Source organism: Mercenaria mercenaria, unplaced genomic scaffold (assembly GCF_021730395.1).
Source record: "Mercenaria mercenaria strain notata unplaced genomic scaffold, MADL_Memer_1 contig_1014, whole genome shotgun sequence".
Taxonomy (NCBI): Eukaryota; Metazoa; Mollusca; class Bivalvia; order Venerida; family Veneridae; genus Mercenaria; species Mercenaria mercenaria.
The window spans coordinates 1-13006 of record NW_026458983.1 but is presented as its reverse complement, the minus strand read 5'-3'; positions in this window follow the sequence as shown (position 1 = coordinate 13006).

The window sequence follows — 13006 nt, the reverse complement described above, 5'->3', positions numbered from 1 at the left end:
ATCCAGGTCCAAGTGAAACAGATGAAAATTATCTATCTATTTATAGTCAAAATATAAGAAGTATTAGAAATAAGATTAATTTTATAAAAGATAAATGGCTTGATTACGTCTTGCTCTGTTTCACAGAGACACATCTTCACAATACGGTATCAAACGAATCTGTTTCTACTGTCTATCGCAAAGACATTACCTGTCATTCGGGCGGAATTTTAGTTTATGTTTCCGATCAATTTATTTCAAAGCGTAAATTAGAGTTCGAAGTCCTTTTGCAAGAATCAATTTGGATTGAGTTAAGAAACAAACATACTAGGTATCTTATTGGTACCGTATACAGGCAGCCAAAAGCGCCCGTTGAATTTTGGAATAAATTGAACATTTGTTTAAAAAATAGTCTTGAATATTGTGATAAAATTATTTTAGTAGATGTAAACGAAGACCAAATAAATTTGAATAATCACAAATCAAAATATATTTTATTACTTAATGATCTTCGAAATATTATTAAAGAACCGACTCGAGTTACTGAAAACTCTTCAACATTAATAGTCCCTATAGCAGTTACTGACAATATTCAATAAAATCTGTAAAAAGATCCTTTGGAAGCAAAGAATGCAACCAAGAAGAATAATAGCTGACTCGGTTTGATTGAGTCTGTTCATGAGAGGTAATGAAATGTGCAACACCTCTCATTCCCCCTAGTACCGGCTTAAGCGGAACTCTATTACTAAAGTTTACCATTCAGGAATATTTAATACACCACGTGATATAAGCGATCATTACGGAACCTATGTATATATTGAAAATACACAAGAATCATGTAAAATATATAAAAGACGCGTATGGATTTACGATCGCGGGAATTTTCAAGAATTGAATAATCTTATACAGAATACAGACTGGTCGTGTCTAACTTTAAATTCCGTTCACGAAGCGTGTAACTCTTTTACATCAATACTTTTGAATTGGCAGAAAAATGCTTCCCTACACGTTTTGTAACTATCCGACCTAAAGACAAACCTTGGTATGATTCAGAAATTCGTAGAACATCAAAAGATAATAGGTAAGCGTAGATTTCTCGGAAGCACAGAGCATCAAAAACACAGCCCTAGAGCCACGCATTTGCCAACAACAAAAAGAAGCTGTAATGGAAACATATTTCAGACGGGTTGCTTCCAACAAGTACATATTAATTCATATTAATATTGATGGAGAGGAAAGAAATAGTAAATTGCGGGAGGGTGGTTGGGGGGTGGGGGGCACGAAGGGGAAAGTTGAACAAGGACGAATATACAAGGTAATGCCGTGTTCTTTAGAAACAGTCGCACTACAACGTAAACCACAAAAGCGCAGACACTCATGTACCAAAGATAAACATACAACTACGATCAATTGAATAACCTAGAAAAACAAGACAACGTGACCGATTAAAGAAAAAAGTTATAAGAACTAATTTGGCATCGGATTGGAATGCCTTTAAACGACTGCGAAATAAAGTAAATAACTTAAAAACACATGCAAAAGAACAATTTTTCTATTGTGACCGCTTGATGTCCGTCGTGCGTCTTGCGTCGTGCGTCAGCAATTTTTAAAAAGTCTTCTTCTTGAACACCACTGGGCAGAATTACACCAAACTTCATAGGAATGATCCTTGGGTAACCCCCTTTCAAAATTGTTCAAAGAATTGAATTCCATACAGAACTCTGGAAGGAAATACTTTAAAAATCTTCTTGTCCAAAACCACAGGGCCTAGGGCTTTGCTATCTGGTTTGTAGCATTATCTAGTAGTCCTCTACCAAAATTGTTCAAATTATCTCCCTAGGGTCAAATATGGCCCCGCCCCGGTAGTCACATGGTTTATATGGACTTATATAGGGAAAACTTTGAAAATCTTCTTGTACAAAACCACATGGCCTAGGGCTTTGATATTTGGTATGTAGCATTATCTTGTGGTCCTCTACCAAGATTGTTCAAATTATCCCCTAGGATTAAATGTGGCCACGACCCGGGGGTCCCAAGTTTTACATAGACTTATATAGGAAAAAAAGTTTAAAAATCTTCTTGTCTGAAACCACAACACTTAGATCTTTGATATTTGGTTTGTAGCATTGTCTCATGGTCCTCAACCAAAATTGTTCAAATTGTACCCCTTTGGTGAAAAGAGGCCCCGCTCTGGGGGTCCCAAGTTTTATATAGACTTATATAGGAAAAAGTTTTAAAAATATTCTTGTCTGAAACCATACGACCTAGGCTTTTGATATTTGGTATGATGTATTGTCTAGTAGTCCTCTACCAAAAGTATTCAAATTATGCCCCTGGGTTTAAAAGAGGCCCCGCCCTGGGGTCACTTAGTTATTATGTGAGTTATATAGGAAAAATCCTTAAAAAGTCATCTCATTCTATTTCCAAGACTGTTTAACTATAATTACCTGATGACTCCAGGTAATATGATGTCACATGACTGTGACCTTGACCTACTGACCTACTTTCTTGTTTTTTAAGATACACCCTTGAAATTTTTATGACATACACAGTTTGGCACACGAATCATAAAACTGACCATGAATGAGACCTACTGACTTTCTTAATATTTTATCATCAGTTTGACATTTGAAACATGTAGCTCATATTACTCAGGTGAGCGATCCAGGGTCATCATTACCCTCTTGTTCAACAATCTAGAGTTTTCGTTAGGAGCTTGAACTTCACATTTTTTACTCGTAATATAACTCGTGCGCGAATCGAGGCGACGACTCAAGATAGTATCAATCTTAAACCGTATCATAGCAGTGACTTATTTATAAACAACGTTTTGCGATTTGACATAACATTAACATTCACAGAATTGTTTATATATAGGTTTCTGCAGTTTGACATGGTTTTGATAAAAATAGAATCGATTCTATATCAATCATTGGTTGCAATTTGGATTGCTATTTTAATACGTTTGTCAGGAGATGTTCATCCAAATCTGGGACCAAACACCCCAGATAATTCTTTCTCTAGTTCATCTTCATCTGTAAACCTTCTCAAAAATGGCCTTAGTATAATGCATTTGAACATTCAAAGTCTTCGTCCGAAAATAGATCTTCTCGAGATCGAAGCCCAACCATATGATATATTAATTTTCCCAGAAACTTGGCTTACATCAGATATCGACAGTAATGACCTTAAAATTCCAAACTTCGGTCTCCCGTTCAGAAAAGATCGAGTTGATAGAATTGGCGGTGGTGTTGCAATCTATTTGCGTGATACCTTACATGGTAATATACGAAATGACCACATGATCAACGGATTAGAGGCTATCTGGATTGAAACAAATATAAATAATAAAAAAACTACTAGTAGGCGGTTTTTATCGACCACCGAATGCCAATAACGAATACTGGTCACTCATAGAAGAGAGTTTTGACAGGGCATATAACACCAAACTTGAAAATATAATAACAGCAGGCGATTTTAACATAAACGTAGCTGGCACGCATTCGCATAAAATCGATAATTTAGTTGCGTCTTACAATTTTAAACAATTGATTACAGAACCTACCCATTATACGGAAAATTCACACTCTGTTATAGACTAAATTATTGTAAAAAATAGCAACAGCGTCCTAGCTAGTTTTGTAAATGACCCATTTATTCCTGACCTTACCAGATATCATTGCCCCGTTGTTCTAGTCTTAAAACTAAACAAAATGAAAAATGACAGTTTTAAGAGAAATATTTGGAAATACGACCAGGGGGATTTCAATAATTACAGATCTATTTTAGGAAGTGTTCACTGGGATTCTATTCTTTCAAATGATAATATGGAACATATAGCATTAAACATAAATGAAACCATTATAGACGCCGCAAAGAAATCAATTCCGAATAAAGAAGTAATTATCCGCCCAAACGACGTTCCTTGGTTTAAGAGTAATATCCGTAAACTTATTAGAAAGCGAAACAGATCTCACAAAAAAGCTAAAGAAAATAATTCTGAATATTATTGGGCAAAATTTCGAAAAATTAGAAATGAGGTAACGAAACACATACCGAAGAATATTCCTCCGGCCACTAATCGATAGCGGTCAGATTTTCTATATAGAAATAAGAAGGGCATGTACACATTTTATTTAATAACAAAATTACTAAAAATAAGAAACCTTAGGTGCAAAATGATTACCAAAGTTCAACATTTGATTCATCACAAGGTTTTTTTAAATTAAATTTTATCTTAATTTTTTATTCGTTCTTCACATGAAGTTTAATGCCATCATTTCGTCATTTTTTCCCTTCTTTTTTCCATATAAAATGTGCAAAAATCTCATACATGCGTTTCTTCAAAGCATTTTTTGTATAAAACCATTGATATGAAAGCTTAGGTGCAAGAAATTTCCTACTCTCATTGAATTTATCTTTTGAATGATATTTATTTCATTTTTGTGAAATAAAAATTTGATTCGTTCTCAGACGGTTTATTTCCACTAATTTGGAAGAAAAATTAATTTCAGCGCGAAGTTGTTGTTGTAGCGTCATAAGCAGACGATATTATTATGCCGCGTGAACATGCGGTATTGTGATCAAAAGGTTAAAGTAATGATTTAATCATTTAATGTAATTTTACTTCGCGAGTAATTCATTTTATGTTAATATCACGCATTAACAATATAAGAAATGCAATTAAATATTGCAATTAATATTTTGGTTCTAAAAAGAAAGAGATACGCATTTCTTCTTATGTTGTTGTTCTCACCTTATTTCATATACATTTAAATATCAGTGTCAATTATGCCAATTATGTCAATTAAACATTAAAAGAGATAGCTTTTCTATCGGCCCTTGGATCACAAATGCAAACTGTTGCTATTTTTCTACTCAGTTGCAGTACAAAAAGGTAAAATATAGATTTTTTTGTATGTATTTTACTTAATAAATTTTAGTAAATAGATTCAAGGTCCGCCTTGATCAAATTAAAGGTGGAAAATATGTCCGGAGTATTTTTGTGTAAAAGAATGTTTTTGCAATGTAAATAATATCTGCATTTAAAACAGAATTGAATTTTACTTCAGTAACTTAATGATATATTTTTGTTTTCGTGAAAATTTTACCTGGGTTCATGATCTTTTCAGCTATCATAAATGTCGTCGTGATTAACTTACTTTCATAATTTATTGTATATGTTCAATTCAAGATAATTTTACATGAAACCAATTTCTATACTGTAATCTTATGTTGTATGCATCACGCATAAATCCTTTTTATGGGACCTGTAATAAAACTTGCCAATTACCTCTAAATAAGGAACGTTAAAACAACATAGACGTTTATAACACTGATAAGGCTATAATTGCGTTTTGAATTACGGGTATTTTCTTTTTGTAATTACAAGGTATAATTATCATGCGATTTTAATCTTTCGCATATTTTTTATTTTCCAAACAGTTTTCATATATTGGTGGAATATGTGCAGTTATATTAAAATGAGTAATGTCTGCTTGAATACGGCAAAATACCTGTACCACGCTGATTGCCACTATCTTTTTTTTTTAAATTTTACAAACATACCATAATTTTCGATTCATTAAACTTCCTATTTTGCCAATATGTTAAGAATTACTGAATTGATATACGTATGATGTTCAACCATTTCAGAATAAAAAATCAAAACCTACTCCTGTGTAATTATAAATTGTAAACAGCTGTTTTTTTTTTTTTTTAGACTTAGGTCTTTTACACATATTATACTTAAAGACAGCGTTATTTAAAACAAATGTAAAATCAGTTCATATTTCTTAAATATATATGTCAGATTTTATTTTTCAACGACAGCGTATTTTATAGATGGGAGACGCCGTAAAAATATCAATGCTAGTGCTATATAAATATAAAAGGAAGTGTACGAACCTCCTTTTTTCTAGAGATTAAGGGTCATTTACATTTCAGATTTGGTTGAAAATGAAAAAAAAAAAAAAAAGACTTCATCGATATTTGCCTTTAACTTTATCTAAATGGTTTACAGATAGCAATGTTCACCCGATTTGTTACATTGTTTCTCGAAAACATGTTAAAATATACATTCTTCTTATATAAGAATATGTATGAAAATATGATTTTTATATGAAAATATGGTTTTTATTGCTGATGGAAATGTTATATTGATATAAAAATTAATTTAATTATTATAAAATAACATGTTTAAAATGCTATGGTTCAGAAAATTACATATTAAACATTCTTTTGATAAAAATGAATGGTTTTATTTCTAATGAAAAATCCCTTTTCCATAGTTTGTAACTCCAGTGACATTTCAATTAAGCTTGTTTAATTATCTTATGAAAAACCTTCTCTTTTATTACACTTGATATTGAAATAAACATCCAGGTGACAATACCCGGAGGCAATAGATATCGACATCGCAATACCGGTCACCTGTTACCAATACCATATAGCTGTTGTCTCCCCTGATATCGATTTTCTGCAATATCGGTCATGAGGTCAATTCTTCCTCATGAAATATAAAAAAGCAAAAGCGGACTATAAACTAAATCTTATAAACAGGATTAATGATAATTCATTAACTGTCAAGGAGTGGTTTAACATTGCAAAAAATATAACTAAAAACCAGAAAAACACTGATACTATCCCAACATTAATAACCCGAGATCTGACTGCCTCAACAAATACAGAAAAGGCGGATATTTTAAACAATTATTTCTGTAGTTAGTCAAATATAGACGATACTAATAAAATTTTGCCGAATATTAAACAACCCTTAAACACTCTTTTATCTACTTTGCAGATTTCGAGGCAAGATGTTACCGACGCCATTAATCAAATGGACTCATCCAAAGCTTCTGGCCCTGATCAGATAAGCCCAAAACTGTTAAAAGAGGCATCCGTGGAACTTTCAAGTCCTCTTTCGCAATATTTTAACATTCTTTTAGCGAAATCTTTCTTCCCAGATGAATGGAAAAAGGCAAATGTTACGCCAATTTTTAAAAAATCAGATCCCTCTAATGGAAATTATCGACCTATATCTCTATTAAGTTGTGTGGGTAAATTAATGGAACGCTGTGTACATAAGCATGTTTATAATCATTTGATAAATCAAAATCTACTTAGCCCATTTCAGTCCGGATTCATTCGTGGAGATTCTACAACAAATCAGTTAGTTTATATCTATAATGATATTTGCAAGGCTCTTGATGATGGCAAGGAGATACGAGTTGTTTTCTGTGATATTTCAAAGGCGTTTGACCGTGTTTTGCACCGTGGAGTAATACATAAATTATCGTCTTTTGGAATAAGGGATTCCCTTTTACAGTGGTTTACATCATATTTAGAAAACAGAAAACAACGCGTAGTCTTAAAAAACTCTAATTCAAAATGGAGGAACGTAATGGCCGGGGTGCCACAGGGCTCGATCCTCGGGCCTCTTCTTTTTCTCATTTATATAAACGACATTGTGACAGATATTAAATCAAACATTCGATTATTCGCCGATGACACAAGCTTATATCTAGTAGTTGACGATCCAAAAGACGCCGCATCTCAAATCAACTCTGACCTCGGCAAAATACACCATTGGGCAAAAACTTGGCTTGTTGATTTTAATCCTAATAAAACGGAAACTCTTCTCATTTCTAGAAACTATAACAAACCTCACCATCCGAACTTATTCATGAACAACATTCTTATAAAAACAGTAGAAGAACATAAACACTTAGGAGTCATATTTTCAAGTGATGGTAAATGGCGCCCTCACATTTCATCCGTTATTTCTCGTGCATGGCAGAGAATAGGAATACTAAGGTCGATGAAATTTATTATCAACAGACAATCGCTCGAACGCCTTTATATATCTTTTATAAGACCACTTCTCGAGTACAGTGATGTCCTTTGGGACAACTGTACTGAAGAACTTAAACGCGAACTAGAAGCGATACAAACTGAAGCAGCGAGAATTATTACCGGCGCGACGAAGCTCTGCAGTATTAACAACCTGTATACCGACTTTAAGTGGGAAACACTATCTAACAGAAGAAAGAAACATAAACTTATACTATTCTACAAAATGAAAAATGACATTTCCCAAAGCTACTTATGTGACCTTATCCCTCCTTCTACACAGAATAGATATCAATTAAGAAATAACATGAATATTTCCTTATTAAGTTGTCGTACACAATTACAAAGATTCATTTATTCCATCCGTGATTCGTGAATGGAACGCGTTGTCCGAAGAAATCAAAGCAAGTCCTTCGTTAGAAATATTTAAGAGACGATTAAACAGCAACGTAACCAAACCCTCGCCGCATTACCTTTCAGGAAGCAGGACTGGTCAAGTACTACATATTCGTCTCCGTCTAGGCTGCAGTTCCCTTAATTATGACCTTTTTCGTAAATCAATTTCAAATAGTCCTTATTGTATATGCGGTGAACAAGAAACAACAAATCACTACCTCTTATCATGCCCGATTTATATACCACAACGGCAAATTCTCCCACTATTGATAACTTACTGTTTGGTAACGAACACTTAACAACGACTCAAAATATATCGGTCTTTACTAAAGTGCAACAATACATCGTTGCCTCGAAGCGATTCTCCACGTGACCTGCGAACCGCTGCGTGCGGGTGGCCATTGGCGGGAACTGGCCGCATGCGGCACATTCTTTGTACTAAGCAGCATTTCTCAACTATTCTCACAATGTTCATACTTTACTAGCTAAAAAACTATAAAAAGAGTTTAAACTAACAAATAAATAGACAAACACCATACTCTTTTACACTCTATCCTTACAACATATTTTACTGTCGAGGAAATGAATTAATATAAGTTTTCGCTGAAAACTCGTTTTCAGATCCTTTACATCATTTTGATTGTAAATGTTACTGTATATATTTATATACATGATATATCTAATAAAATACTGTTTAAACCAAACAGTCAAGAGATAATAGATATACTTTCCTCATTACCAATAAATAAAGCTGTCGGACCAGATGAAATCAGTCACCAATTATTAAAAGAAACTCGATTCAGTGTTAGTTATCCTTTTTTATTTTGGATTTAACTATGTAACAGACCCCCTCCCCACCCCTGTGAGGTTTTTTTTTCTCACACGTGGTGTAAATTTTACATATTTGCGTTGATAAGAATGCTCAAAACCAATCTCAAATTGTTCTTGGCAGTCAACATGCTCCTGAAACCTCCTAAATCCAAATGCTTTGCCATTGTAGAAGAAATCAGCGTTGATGCGTCCTTCTGCAGAAATCATGTTAAACACATTGCTAGACCACAGCTGCTCTTCGTCGTCTACAGTAACAGGGTCAGCTCTGCAGGGGTTCACACCTACATCAGCCTGTGTGAGTTCCTTCAAACGCGAATCTAAAGTTTTACAGAACTGTGCGAAGTCAGTATTGTCCGATTTAAGAAAATTTAATCCAGTCATTTTATACTCAGTACAAAGGTAGCGCTGCAAACCAGTTACAATCTGAATAAGTGTGCTAGGTGAGTAGGACCCTCCTTCCTCCGATGAGAATTGAGCAGACAACAATTTTCATAGCATGACGAGAGCTAACGTCTGACTTTTTGGACAGATGTCTCTGTAGGCCTACATTGACATTTTGGATTGGCAGCCAGATGGACAAACATGTAAAAATTTTAAAAAGGCAGACGTCTCTGTAAGCCTACATTGACATTTTAGATTGGCAGGCAGACGGACAAACAAACAACGATTGCTACACAGTCAGCACAAAAACAAGCAGTCTATAGATCAGTGATGCAGACAAGTGAAAGTTGTTATGTAAACCTATTCAGACAATAACCACAGTATGAATGGCTGGGGTTGCACTAGTCAATTCGCTGCACTGGGTAAACTGTACTGAGTAATCTGAAAACGTCTGGAGATTCGTGGCTAGGTAATTATCACTTGACACATACATGGTGCCTAAAAATAGGTTATACACTAAAATAAAGTGCATAAATAGGACTCCCTCCCTTCGGCTTCTTAATCATGAAGAATCCTATTTATGTACTCTAACTATTATTTCTTGTTTAATTGTAATAGATTACTGAAATATCTTTTGTTTTTGCTATATTATTATTATTATTATTATTATTATTATTATACCAGATTTATATAGCGCCCTTTTCATGATAAACACGTTCCAAGGCGCTTTACATATAGCAAACGCAGCCACACAGGGCGCGAAATTCATCCTCTTCTAGTACAGACACAGAGCGATCTGACAAGAGGGACAGAGTGAGATAAAGCCCCCAGAACAGATAGAGAGAAATCCTTTTAGATACAGACTTGTCCGGCTAACTTAGCCTAGCTCTTTGCGAATAGACAGTCTGGTTCTTTAACGTGCCCGGTTTATAGCACCGATACACGCGAAGCCGTCTTTCCTGGGAAGAACCAGTACAGGCCTCTAAGTTAGGTAGGAGACACTCAAGAGCATCTCAGAAATTTCCAGTGCCTGGACCGGGATTCGAACCCCGCATCTCTGGATTGACAGTCAAGCGTGTTACCACTTGACCACCGACCCGCCTATAAATATTATAAAATATTATATCAATGTTTTATTTCTTGTGACACAGTTAAAAGAAAACGTATTGAAGAAAGTTTAAACTTTATTATATTTATTAATTTTGCGATCAAAGTAATTTAATAAAAATACTGTTATTATGATTCTCTTATTAGTGAATTGCGTTGTTACTGTGTGTGTGTTTTTGTGGTGATGAGATATTGCTTTGATATAATTTAGTTAAATATCAGTTCAAGTGCATTGTTTTGGCAGTTACATTTTATCTCATAAAATAAGATTTTATGATTGTCCATTATAGTTCAAATGTGTTTTATGAATAATGATATGGTAAGAAAATGTAAGTATTTTACATGTACTAAAACTTTATTGACATTAACGATTTATTCATTTTTATCAATTGCACATTAATCATTTATTTCAGTATTAGAAACGCGGAGGAAATTTAGCCTTCAATTCCTGTTCTTATGCTGTTTCCGATCGAATTGGTGTGCGAAGGGACAGTGTTGATGAACTAAACAAATCCTTATACCACTTGAGCAAATGGGTAAAAATGTATCTTCAGTATATCGTGTACATATACTATATCTTCAATCACCGGACACTAACTAGCTGTAACAATTACCTTCTTTGTATTACATCTCCTTAACTAGTCAACCCATTCCTTACTAGAAGCCATTTTTTTTATTCTTTACCTTGACCTATTGTCTGTCAAAGAATAGATGTCAACTACTGACCCCTGACAATCACTCTATGAGCCTTCAGGATATTAGGTCGCCCTCGAGTGCTCATTATATTTATAACAAAATAGTAAAAATGACATGGTTGCATTGACATTTAATAAACTGATATGCAACTTTATAGGGGCGGTGCATTTACAAAAGGCAGTTATCACATGAAGTTTGGTACCAGTAGGACTACGAGTTCCCTTGTTATTCATTCGAACTTTATTTCTATTTATCTTTAAACTACTGATCCGGCCAATGATCCTATAACGTATAAAGGCAGTAGGCATATACATTGAAAACATTTTCAGAGTTGAAGTCACTGAAACTTACTTTTAACATACCATCGCAGACAATCTTGCCACCTAGTACATACAGGCAATCATGAAGTTTGACTACTGCATTCTCAAGCAATCTTTGATTATGAAGTGAAAATTGTTTTCAGTCTCAAGGTCACTTCGACACATTTTACGTAGTACCACTCGGACAATAGGTAGTCATATATTGACCACAGATGGTCATCGTATGAATTATCATCAATGTAGACCCACGCATTCTTAACTTATTGATCGAGAATTAAATGACCTGCCAATTTACTTCGATACCGACTAACATGAGCAAAACAATATGCACCCTTTTCTTTGAAGTCGGCCATTAATGATTACAACCATAGAGAAGAGAAGGATCCTTTCTGCAATTACAGAATTGACAGTGAAACATATAAAATACTTAAGATTCGCTACGTTGAACTGAACTATGTTTTTTACTCCAAAGTTGAAAACGTGCTACATAAATTACTCATAAAATTCTACTGTTATGACCATTGTATAAATTTAAACGGCAAACAATTCAAGATAATTTATCAATATCTAGGAATGTAATGACAGGTTTCATACGTACAGTATACTGTTATTCCTTGTTGTGTATTAGCCTTGTTTTCTTGACCTGGTATGGAAGTCTCGCACATAATATTTTTGTTGTTGTCCTTTCTGTTCAGAGCGACAGTTACAGTACTTGTGATTGAAACAAGATCTCTGTTGTGATTAGTGACTGTATTTTGAACATGTGTGAGAATGTCGGATCCCTTCTTCCATGTTACCAAGGCAACTGGTCGTGTTATGGAGGATATACATTCTAAGGTAACAGTATCATTCTCAAACACCACACGATTCTCTGTTGTATGACCTGTTATAGTGGGCGTTGTTGCATACACTGCAAAACAAAATAAGATTTACTGATCCATTGTGAAAGACATACTTATAACAAAGTAAAACAAAATGTAATTAATATCTCAGTTGTTTAAAAACATAATAATTACGTGAGTGTTAAAAAGATTCCAAATGACCTACTAGATCTTTTACATAATTACAGGATATCAAATGGATTTGTTTTCAGTACAATATTAATTGGACGAGTTAATGAAAGTGATATTCTTGCGAAAATCAGTTCGATTTATTTAACGAGATTAATAAACTTGTGAAAAATTTCAGAAATAATGTCTGTGTTCTGAATACCGAGGGGACGTTAGAAGTTTCGAAAATTGAATTTTAATAGTGATATCAGTTGGACTTGTTTAATTCAAGAGTGTATGTTCTTTCCTGTAAACTGATGCTGTATCCTTAAAAAACAAAAGACAACAAGTCAATTCGATATACTTGTATTATTTTGTGTATCTATGTGTGTGTACTGAGTCATGTTTATTTAACCATACTATGCATTATATTCAATTTCAATTTAGCAAAAGTCA